Consider the following 13,168-nt stretch of genomic DNA (forward strand, 5'->3'; position numbering starts at 1 on the left):
TGAATCATCTTTCAGGGACAATTTGTTATTCTCATTTTTGTGATAGTGGTTATGATACTGGTTTGTTGTATTTTATCCACTCCTAAATGCTTCTGCACATCCAACTCAGATGATTGTCATGATGTTATAACAACAAAAAGGTCAAGAAGATTTTGTGATACTATTGAGTATGGGGACAATGAAACAATCCCCATGCAGTGAAGATCTTCACAACTACCTTCTACTGAACTGGTCAACTTCTGCAAGAGAAATGATGATAAAACAGGAGACTAAGACTGATATAAAAATTGACAACGATCAGTCTACATATGATAATAGAATTTTGACCTACAATCTCTACAGCAATTGGTCCAGAATGGCCAAAACATGGTAAATGACTTACCAGTTTTCCTAATTTTTTTCCCTCCACTTCCTACTCAAGACCAACCAGAAAGCCAAATATGGTCCACAAACCAATCACATAAGATGCACCATTTCTACTTAGCTCAACTCTTGCTTCCTTATGCCAAACTTTAATCAGAGCATATCTGAAGCTTTCCATTTTTCATATTATAAAGCTTTCCCACTTCCCTTGCCTGGATTTGAGTTTCTACCAAACACAAGTGATGGTTGGCTCTCTTGTTATAGCAAGCTCTAAATAAATAACCTTTGCTTGTTTTCATTCATTTGTCTTTATTTCTATAGTTCCTCAAGGAGCTCACAACCTAATGGGAAGAGACAGTGTTAAGTGTATAATTATCATACACTGATAAAAAACAAAGCAATAGAATTATAAACCAAAAGGTATAGAGGAGGCATCAAAAGGAAAGTAATAAATATTTCCTTTTTTGATTGGGTGATGTTATTATATCACTCTGCTTCACTTTTGGTGAAGAATGATAGAGTAGCCTGAGGATTCTGGTGAATTCCTCAGGAGACTTAGGTTGTAGCTGAGAAAGCCAAGAAATGTAGATGGCATCCAGTCATCATTAGATAGAGTTGTTGCCTCTATACCATAGTCACTGATACTGCTTAGCCTACATCTATAAAACAGTAAAAGGACACTATAGCCACCAAGATGTCTATGGCAACATGATGCTGAAATAATTTGTAGGATAGTCCTTGACAGGGTGTAGCTGATAATAGAGCATGGTCTGTGACTGGAAGCTGAGCTAGAGAAGGATTGGTACAGTTAGGATATTGTAGTTATGATTCTAGTTAAAGAGAATCATTGATGGGGCTACAATGGAAGAGGAACCTTCTAAGGGAGAGGATTTTCTGCAGACTTTTCCTAGGACCAGTGCAGTGGTGAACACATGATCTTCCTACAATAGGGTTTTTGTGATGATTGGATAGTGTGAAAAAATTCTGGCTACCTCAGAAGATAATGACAGATTTTGGCTTGTCATTCCTCCTGGAAACTGAAGCTTTCTGGAATAAGCCCATCCATCAGTCCATGCAAAGCAAATGGCCTTTTCTTGCCATATGGGCCTCATGATAGTTATTGCTCCTCCTCTCTAGGTGCCAAGAACAAACTGAGTGTAAAAACTGGGAGTCTAAAAAATGTCAGTGGCTAGGGAGTTTTACCAAACGTTTTGGCTGCCATACAAAAAAGGCATGATGGCTTGATAATCTTGTTTTGGGAGACAGGGGAGGCACAAGGAGACCAGGTAGTAGAATTTTACTAGTAGAATATTACTGGTAGTAGAATTTTAATACCATCGTCACCAACATTAGCATAGGGTTTGTTTTTGTAAAGATGTTTGATAATTTCAAGAGAAGATGGCCTAATGCATCTATCTTCACCTTTTGTGTACGTCTCCCACTGGGCCTGAGCAGTCAGTTCTTGGGCTAGACGCACTCTAGTAGGGACAAAGTTGGCTCAGTAATGCCATGGTTGCTACTGAAGCTGCTTGTTCTCCTCTTCCATGGTGAACTAAACCTGTTTTATACGGCATACTTTTTTTCCTTAGATATATTTGTATTTTCATTCTGATCATAGTTAAAATTTGTGGGCCTAGGTACAAGTCTTTCTTTCAAAGATGAATTTCCTTAATTCTTTTCTAATCCTTTAAGCATTGATTTTTTTTAAGCTCTCAGAGAAGATATTTATTTTATTTCAGAGTCTGAAGAGATGCCTCCCTCTAGCCCATGAGAACTGTCAAGAATTCTTACTTTAAAAATAATCCCTTTTCTTATTCACTGATTGACCTGTTTCTTAAGTGTCAATTCTTATAATCATTCCTTGGTGTAAAAGATCAGAGATGTAATGAAAAGCTTAAAAAATTCACTCACATATTACAGAGGGTAAGTTTGATGTTATACTCCCATTATTGAATCTCTCATCTTATTTATCATATAAAAATCCTCAGTGGGAAAGTGGAAAGCACTCTTGACTTCAAATCATATTATGTGTTTTTTTATCATTTGATAATTATACTAATATCAAATTTTTGATATTTGTGAAAATATCCACACCAAGTGGGTAATAGTTTTGCTAATAAAGGAATTAGTTTAAATTCTCTGAGCTTCAGATTTTTTTAAATCTATAAATTAAAGATAATATCTAACCTGACAACCTCAGAGATGTTGTGAGGAAAAATGTAATTTTTCAAAATACTTCATGAATAGTAAAGTGTCCTCAAGTCATATTATTTTATAAAAAAAATAATAATAATAACAACTCTTAGAATATTTAATTTTTATGCAGGACACAGGTTTTATGGTTCTGCCCAGAATCCTTCCCCAAGCTAGAGCAGTTATGTCCAGCTTCTGGAAGTGCTGAGAGAAGATGACCCTCAGCTGTCAGACTTCCTTGGGAATTGTCTCAGTTGATATCACATCTTACTCAAGGTCATATCTCCTTCCAGGGGCAGTCCACATCCAATAATTAATTAATACAGTGATATAAAGAGTTGACAAGTTCACCTTAACCTAGAATAACTCTAAACGGCCATCCAATCTGTAGATCTCCTCTTGAGGTCAGCTAATGCTTTCATTGGGATTTGATCACAGCTCAGTCTCTCCTTGGGCCAATCCTGTTTCCTTCTGTTCCCTGGCACAGGTGCTGAAACCACAACCCTTCTATAATAAACAACTGCATTCTAATCTTCATGTCAAAATGTACTCTCCAGACATATCAAAGTGTCAGGTTGAGTGCCAGATCGAAGAAAGCAGATGTTAAGACGGAATTTTGAAGCTAGATCACCTAACACCCAGTTGAAATGTGGAACTGTTGGTACATGGAATACAGGTAGACTTTGGCAGTAATAGGGCAATTATTTAAATGTTCACTGGTGGTGAAATAGGATGATATGCCTATGAAAGGAATTGTGCCATTAGTTGGTATCATGTATCATGCATTTCAGAAATAGTAACTGTAAGGATGGGACAATTATATAGCTATTGATAAGATTGCACTCTGAAAAAAGATAATGGAAAGCTGAGAGTTATTGTCAATAAAAGCTAAGTGTGAAAGCGAGGGACTCCTTGGTAATGTGTGAAGAGTCTCTTATTTCCTTCAGTGGAAATGCAGAGAAAGCAGAAGGCTGACTCCAGAATTTAGTCAAAAAGGCATTGAGATTCAAAAAGGGTAAACTCCAGATGAAGGCTGGTCTGACATACCAAGGTAAGAGCCCTGGTTGGAAGAGAATGGGACTCAGAATATGGAATGGAAACATCTGAGTTGAATGTCAATTTCAATCTTGGGTTTCTCTGAGCCTATAGAAGTGAGAAGCTAGCATTCCCTCCTTGTTTAAAGAGCATTCAGAGGCCTCTCTCTTGCAAGACAATATATGCCCCTCAGAGTGTGCCCCTCTCAGCCACTAAGCCAGTAACTAAAGTCAAAGTTGGGGACATACAAGACCTTCTAGGGGTGGAATATAGGGACTATATTCTCTGGAGCAACTGTAGGACCTAAACAATACAGACTGATAGGAGCTGGAAGAGTATATGTGGGGCCGTATTCTAAGGGTTATAGACCAAGAGGTGGCAGAACATAAATTTGGATAAGGAGAACTTATCATTAATGAGAGCACTCTCCCAGGATACATAATGTAACACCCTGCAAGCACCCAGGATATGCTGTGAATGTTCTGCTAAGGTGGCTCCTGGAAGCATGGAAAAGACTATGGCTCCCACCAAATGAGGTAGAAATGCCAGAATTTGTACAAAGGACATTAGGTTGGATGGTCAGGAGATGGTAAGTAGCTAATTCAATAAAATGTCATAATTTCTTGCCTGGTTTCTGGACTTGAGACAGTTTTCAGATCCAGAACTCATTGATTGAAAGAAATGCTGGGTCCCCAGGAGGGCAGGCCTTGCAACACTAGCCAGATGTACCTATCATTAATTTCCCCAGCATGCCACCAAAGGCACCTAATGCCCATCTGTGAAAGTAATTGTATACTGAGGAAAGGGAGTACCTAAACATTTTGCAACCTGCTGGACAAAGACCTGCATTGATTCGTGGAGACCGGAAACATAATCATGCCTCCTTCTCTGTTAGAGTGGGGGCATTATGGGGCTCTTGTCCAGCTTATACTGGGTCCCATAGATCCTTGGAACAACTGTTGTTCATTTTCTTGGTGCCCAAATGTATAATTAGAATAGATACACTTGGTAATTGGCAAAACCCCCTACTATACCTAACCCCCTTCCTGCCCAAGGACCATATTGGATTCGTGGCCTATGAANGCCTATGAGGTAAAAACTATTGTAGTAGGGATAGCCAAGTGAAAGCCCCTAAAACTTTCCCCTATCCTCCATGTTTTATTATTAAACTAATAAGTATGACCAAAAAAATATCTTGGGTAAATGGCAGAAATTAGTGCCATTCTTAAAGCCCTAAAGAATTAAGTTGTGTTGATCCCACCATATCTCCACTTAATTTATCAGTCTGGATCCTGCAAATACCAGATGAGTCCTAGAGGATGACAGTGGATCATTGCAAACTCAACCAAGTAATAGATCAGTTACAGCCATTGTGGTTGAAGTGGCATCTTTGCCAAAATGTATTAATCTAGCTTCGAGTATATGGTATTTGGCCATTGAACAGATGTATTATTTTTCATTTCTATCCAAAAAGAGCAACAGAAACTGTTTGTATTCATTTGACCGGATGGTAGCNGCTTCAGATTTTTTTAAATCTATAAATTAAAGATAATATCTAACCTGACAACCTCAGAGATGTTGTGAGGAAAAATGTAACTTTTCAAAATACTTCATGAATAGTAAAGTGTCCTCAAGTCATATTATTTTATAAAAAAAATAATAATAATAACAACTCTTAGAATATTTAATTTTTATGCAGGACACAGGTTTTATGGTTCTGCCCAGAATCCTTCCCCAAGCTAGAGCAGTTATGTCCAGCTTCTGGAAGTGCTGAGAGAAGATGACCCTCAGCTGTCAGACTTCCTTGGGAATTGTCTCAGTTGATATCACATCTTACTCAAGGTCATATCTCCTTCCAGGGGCAGTCCACATCCAATAATTAATTAATACAGTGATATAAAGAGTTGACAAGTTCACCTTAACCTAGAATAACTCTAAACGGCCATCCAATCTGTAGATCTCCTCTTGAGGTCAGCTAATGCTTTCATTGGGATTTGATCACAGCTCAGTCTCTCCTTGGGCCAATCCTGTTTCCTTCTGTTCCCTGGCACAGGTGCTGAAACCACAACCCTTCTATAATAAACAACTGCATTCTAATCTTCATGTCAAAATGTACTCTCCAGACATATCAAAGTGTCAGGTTGAGTGCCAGATCGAAGAAAGCAGATGTTAAGACGGAATTTTGAAGCTAGATCACCTAACACCCAGTTGAAATGTGGAACTGTTGGTACATGGAATACAGGTAGACTTTGGCAGTAATAGGGCAATTATTTAAATGTTCACTGGTGGTGAAATAGGATGATATGCCTATGAAAGGAATTGTGCCATTAGTTGGTATCATGTATCATGCATTTCAGAAATAGTAACTGTAAGGATGGGACAATTATATAGCTATTGATAAGATTGCACTCTGAAAAAAGATAATGGAAAGCTGAGAGTTATTGTCAATAAAAGCTAAGTGTGAAAGCGAGGGACTCCTTGGTAATGTGTGAAGAGTCTCTTATTTCCTTCAGTGGAAATGCAGAGAAAGCAGAAGGCTGACTCCAGAATTTAGTCAAAAAGGCATTGAGATTCAAAAAGGGTAAACTCCAGATGAAGGCTGGTCTGACATACCAAGGTAAGAGCCCTGGTTGGAAGAGAATGGGACTCAGAATATGGAATGGAAACATCTGAGTTGAATGTCAATTTCAATCTTGGGTTTCTCTGAGCCTATAGAAGTGAGAAGCTAGCATTCCCTCCTTGTTTAAAGAGCATTCAGAGGCCTCTCTCTTGCAAGACAATATATGCCCCTCAGAGTGTGCCCCTCTCAGCCACTAAGCCAGTAACTAAAGTCAAAGTTGGGGACATACAAGACCTTCTAGGGGTGGAATATAGGGACTATATTCTCTGGAGCAACTGTAGGACCTAAACAATACAGACTGATAGGAGCTGGAAGAGTATATGTGGGGCCGTATTCTAAGGGTTATAGACCAAGAGGTGGCAGAACATAAATTTGGATAAGGAGAACTTATCATTAATGAGAGCACTCTCCCAGGATACATAATGTAACACCCTGCAAGCACCCAGGATATGCTGTGAATGTTCTGCTAAGGTGGCTCCTGGAAGCATGGAAAAGACTATGGCTCCCACCAAATGAGGTAGAAATGCCAGAATTTGTACAAAGGACATTAGGTTGGATGGTCAGGAGATGGTAAGTAGCTAATTCAATAAAATGTCATAATTTCTTGCCTGGTTTCTGGACTTGAGACAGTTTTCAGATCCAGAACTCATTGATTGAAAGAAATGCTGGGTCCCCAGGAGGGCAGGCCTTGCAACACTAGCCAGATGTACCTAGTATTAATTTCCCCAGCATGCCACCAAAGGCACCTAATGCCCATCTGTGAAAGTAATTGTATACTGAGGAAAGGGAGTACCTAAACATTTTGAAACCTGCTGGACAAAGACCTGCATTGATTCGTGGAGACCGGAAACATAATCATGCCTCCTTCTCTGTTAGAGTGGGGGCATTATGGGGCTCTTGTCCAGCTTATACTGGGTCCCATAGATCCTTGGAACAACTGTTGTTCATTTTCTTGGTGCCCAAATGTATAATTAGAATAGATACACTTGGTAATTGGCAAAACCCCCTACTATACCTAACCCCCTTCCTGCCCAAGGACCATATTGGATTCGTGGCCTATGAAGTAAAAACTATTGTAGTAGGGATAGCCAAGTGAAAGCCCCTAAAACTTTCCCCTATCCTCCATGTTTTATTATTAAACTAGTAAGTATGACCAAAAAAATATCTTGGGTAAATGGCAGAAATTAGTGCCATTCTTAAAGCCCTAAATAATTAAGTTGTGTTGATCCCACCATATCTCCACTTAATTTATCAGTCTGGATCCTGCAAATACCAGATGAGTCCTAGAGGATGACAGTGGATCATTGCAAACTCAACCAAGTAATAGATCAGTTACAGCCATTGTGGTTGAAGTGGCATCTTTGCCAAAATGTATTAATCTAGCTTCGAGTATATGGTATTTGGCCATTGAACAGATGTATTATTTTTCATTTCTATCCAAAAAGAGCAACAGAAACTGTTTGTATTCATTTGACCGGATGGTAGCGTTAACCATTTTGTTCCAGTGTTCTGTCAACTCTCCCTTCAGCTGTCATAGTATAGACTAGAAGAACTTCTTATAGAACATTATGCTGGCCAAATGTACTGATAATATCATGCTAAACAGAATAAATAAGCAAGAAATGGCTCACAGGTTAGAGAACTTGGTAAAGACTCATGTACTCTAGAGAATGGAGAAAAAGCCAACAAACATTCAAGGACTCTTTGTATCCTCCACAACATATACCTCTTCCAAATTAAATGACAAATTATTGATTTTACAATTACTACCATAAAGAAGAAAACCCAATGTCTTTAAAAGTCTTTTCAAGTTGTTATTACGACATTTCCCACATCTGGAAACACAGCTCTGACCTATATACTGGGTGATGCAAAAGGCTGCCAACTTTGACATAGATCCGAGGAAAGAAAGAGTCCCAAAGGAAATCCAGGCTGCCGTGTTAATGCTCTGCCACTTGAGCTATATGACCTGGCAGGATCTGTGGTACGAGATATAAGTGGTCGAGAAATATACCACGTGGAGTTTATGATAAGTCCCAAATAGGGGAAACCACATTGCAGGTACATAGGACTTTGGGCGAGAATACGCCATTTAAAACAGAGAATTAGACATCTTTTGAAAAAGTCCTTGTATATCACCAGGCCCTAGCAGAGACAGAATATCTGACCATGGTTCACCAAGTATTCATTTGGACAGAACTGTCCATTATAAACTGGATTTCATCAGACCCACTGTGTCTTAAAGTAGAGCACATCTAACAACTAACCTGGATGATAGAATGGAAAATGTTCATCTGGATCAATCATAAACAGGACCAAGGATACAAGAAATCTGGATGAGCATGTAAGCTAGATACCCACTTGGACCCAGCATCTCTCAGTCTGCATCTATGGCACCATGGGCCATCCTTGCTACACATAGATGCATGAAATGAGTAGCCATGATTGCAGGAATGCAAGTTCTACCCAGGCCCAACAGCACTCAAGAAGTGCTGCCAACTGCCAGTAGCAGAGACCAAAGCTGAGCTACAAATACAGCACCATCCCTTGGGAAGACCAGTATCTACTTGTGGCAGTCTGACTACTAGAACGCTTCTATCATGGAAAGAGCTGTGATTCATTTTTACAAGGGTATATACATATTCCATATAGGGGTGGTTTACCTTTCTTCCTGCAGGGCTTTGGCCAGCACCAGTATCAGGGGGCTTATAGAATGTTTGATTCCCAAGCAAGTTTCCCTCTGTATCAGACCAGCACACACACTTTACAGCAAAGGAGGGACAGGTGGGGGCCCATGACCATAGAATTCACTGTTCATAATGCATACTACATCACCCAGGATTTGCCAGCCTGATAGAATAGAAGGGAAGGCTGTTGAAGGCCCAGTGGAAGACATAGTTCAAAAATAATACTTTACAAGGATGGGGTTTCATCCTCTAGGACAAAATACCTTGAATCAAAGACCTTTTGATGGTGCTACATCCCTAGTAGGTGAAATATATAGTTCAGGGACCAAGTGTGGAGGAAATAGGAGTGACCCCATTAGCCATCACTCCCATTGATCCATTTGGGAAATGTGTGCTTCCTATCCTGTCAGTTTAGAGATTCTTGTTTTCAAAAGGGAAGCATTTCCATCAAAGGACGCAATAAAAGTCCCATTGAACCATAAGCTAAAGCTGTCATCTCAGCATTTGGAGCTCCTTGTGTCAAAGGATAGTAGGTAAGAAGATGAATTTCCATTTTGGTAGAGATAGTGATGCTGATCAGGAGGGGGAGGTAGTGCTGCTGTTACACTGGAAACATGAAGGAATACATCTTGCATCTGAGTGATTCACTTGGGTACCTCTTGGTACTCCTTTGCCCTGCATTAACTGTAGATAGAGAAGTACAGTAACCACAATTAGACAAGGCATAGTGATAAGATCTCAGGAATAAGAGTCTGAGTCACATCTTCAAGCAAATTATGGAGACCAGAGGGAGTTGTGGTTGAGGCTGAGAGGAATCTAGCCTGGGTAGTGGAGGAGGGAGAAAAGACCATCTGTCGTAGCATTGAGACCAACTCTAGCAGGGGAGGCTCTGTTTCTTCTCACTAGCCTTCCTCTTCCAAGCTTCCCCAGAAAGAGAGATCTACCAGAATCCTGGAGGAGCTGTCCCCAGAACCTATAGGAAGAAATGGATTCAAGTAGCGCAAGAATAGCCTGTGGTAAATGGTGCGATGTGCTGCTCCACTGCACAGGAATGAAGGGCTCAGTGCCCAGCTGCTGGGAAGGTTGAGAGATGTTCCCAGCTGTCAGCCCTGTTTGGGAGTTGCTTCAGCTGAAGGAAACTGACTCACCCAAGGTCACACCTCTTCCAGGGCTCATCCTGAAGCCAGTGACTGACAGCATGGGGGCATATGGCCCATGATCTTCCCCACTTGGATCAACTCTGGAGTGTTGCCATGAGCTGACCGAGGCTGCTGGTAGCCTTGCGTCAGGTTCTATTTCTCTCTCTGCACAATCTGCTTTCTTTCTTCCATTGATGTTGTTTTCCATTTTCCTATGGAAGGCTGGCCTAGTTCAACATTTTTTAGGGATAGCAACACACACTGCCGAGGAAAGAAAATCTAGACTGAGGGTGGGGGCCTGAAATTACTGGGGCCATATTCTTTTCTCCTGTAAAGGTCAAGTTTGGACCTTGAAAAACTGGGAAAATTAAGTTATATGGAGCCAAGTGGGCAGGTTGTGTAGAGTGCGTGTTTGGTTGGCATGGGGGGTAAGTTTGGTGGAGAAAGGAGGGAAGAATGCATCATACATGAGGAGAGGCTGAGAGAGAAAGACAGAGAGACAGATGGAGAGAGAGTTGGAGAGTCCCTGACCTGCCTACTTTCCATTTCCTGGCTCTAGTTAATTAAAGTCCGGTGTACCTCCCTGACATTCCTCTGAATCAGAGACCTACTTCTCCTGAATCTCCATTATATACAAACAAAACACACTGCTCTAAGTTCGCTTGAGGTGATTCCTCTCTTTGCAACCAAGAGTCTTCACTAGAACAATTAAATAGTATCTTTAGCTTTCTGAACTGTTTTTATATGTATTTTTGAATTAATGTAAAGATTAAGGATCTGAGCAAATGTTTTAGATGCACAGAATGGAAATGGATTAAAATGAGTATTAGACTGTGACCCATTGAGAACACTCCAATACTGTATGAACTCGTGGCCTACAAATGAGGTAGAACTAGGACAGAATTATCACTCACATTGTTTTTCTTGCATTCAAATGTCTTTAGAGCAAGGAAAATTCCATGAGAATGGAAAAGCTGCTTCATTTTTCCCACTGAGACATTTTACAAAGAGGCAGCTTTGGGAGTGAGGGCCAGAGAGAACAAGAATGAAATCATACTAACATTGTTTAATAAGCGTAAATTTATAATTAGAATTCTGATGAGTTTGTCACTCTTAATTTCAAAAATTAATCATCATAGGGAAAAATACTAGTGAGATTTGAGGAATGATATTGTACCATTATCAAAATAAATACGGGAAGTTACTGTAGATGTGCCACGTGCAAGAGTCTGCTTTTGTGGATGGGGTACAGTAGTGTTGTGCCTGAATTCAGGATGCCGGGAAATGGCCAGGCAGGTAGTCATGACAGGAAGAAGGGAGTTTATTGGCAGACCAGTGGTTTCACAGTGAGGACCCCAGACCAGCAGCAGTACCATCCCCTGGGACTGTGTTGGGAATGCCTACCACCACATCCCTACCCTGAGAGATGCCCTAAACCCTAACCTCCTGAAAATAGTATCCTGTGGACCCCATTGACTTGGAATGTCAGCTGCTAGGGTTATTTGGTTTTTGTTTCCCAGATTGATGTGGTTTTGTGAGAAGAACTACTCTCTGCCTCAGGTTTACGAATAGGGATTGTAAGAGTTCAGTGCCTGTGGATTCCAGCCACCTTGTTGCCTCAGGTGCAGGTAGTTTATAGTTCATGGGGTCAGCTAAGGTTACACTACTCAGATGGTAGAAGATGGGAAACCAGGAAAGGAGAAGTGGAGCAGGAAGCGTGAGTTAGAATCGTACTTTGCACTCTTGCTTCTGGTTTATCCATGCACCCCTTTGAAACACAGTACATTTTACTTAATGATGATGGTAAAAGACCTTTCTGGGCAAAATACTTTAATTACATAATCACATAGTCTTTTAACTAAGTTTGTTTTCTAAACACTTTCTTATTAGAAATTAACTGGAATACATACCCAGTATATGGAGGAAATGGGAGTGACATATATCTTTCTGACTTACTGAGTTGTCTGAATCCATTTTCTCCTACTCTGTAGACCAGCTATACTCAACCTGGGTCAAAACCAAAAATCACCAGATTGAACTTAAACTCCAAAAGGAAGTAGCAGGGCACAGAAAGTATGTATTTCTTTCCCCATCTTCTTTAAGTCTTCATGAATATTATTGAGTTTTCTGAAAATTCCTCTATCCAGAGCTATGTCTACTTATTACTCATTTATTAGATGGTCTACGGTTGTGTGAGAAAACTTGGCTTTAAATGCTAACATCTATTATTATAAAGTAAGTAGTGAAACCATTATGTTTTCATTGAGTCTCAAAGTACTAGTACACTAATAGTAGGATAGCATGTTAATGAATCACCAAATCTATTGAACTTCTAAACAAAAAAACCTAAGTCACTACAACCTCGTATTAATAGAGTTACTTAGCGTCATCTGAGAAGGGAAAAATGGCTAAAGGATTAGAATTAAATATACATTTTACACTTTATCCCACTGTCTTTTTATTTTTCCTTTTATGTTGTGTTTATTATCCCGAGTGAGGAAGTATAAGATTGATCAAACAAGCTGGTTTGACTGGAGAAGTGAGTAAGAAATGAGGTTCAAGGTCTCTGTCATCATCATAATCCATATATTTCTTCCAGCTCCATCTTGTTCAGGTATCCAGGCAGAAAGCAGCAAATTCCTACCTGGTCCTTGCAACTCTTCATGATCACCCAACCCTGTGTGATTCCCTACCTTCTCTGCACACTTGCATGTACCACTTACTTGACACTGATCATCCATTGCCCAACATATCATAACTATTTTGTTCTGACAGTTGGCTTGCAAGCCTCCAGAGCCCAGGGACACTCTTTCCTAACCTACAGCTGTTAGAGCCATAGATTCTTGTATAAAATGTTGGGAAAAATCTAGACTAGCTTCCTACTCACTTGGCTCAATAGATATTTATTGTTTTTAATGTACTATGCTAATAGCTCTCCTCAAAGATTTTCTCATCACAAGAACAACAAAATGTTTCCCCAAGAATCTCTGAAGTCATGCAATTCAGCAATATTCTAGAGAATGTTGTTCTCTAAGGCATGCTTGAAAAGAAAGCTGTAAAGGGAAAAAAGAATATTACAAAATTAAGCAGAAGTAAATCGTGCCACATCAGAAAAGACTGCATACATAAGT

Source organism: Ailuropoda melanoleuca, chromosome 10, assembly GCF_002007445.2.
Source record: "Ailuropoda melanoleuca isolate Jingjing chromosome 10, ASM200744v2, whole genome shotgun sequence".
In the NCBI taxonomy this organism is placed as follows: Eukaryota; Metazoa; Chordata; class Mammalia; order Carnivora; family Ursidae; genus Ailuropoda; species Ailuropoda melanoleuca.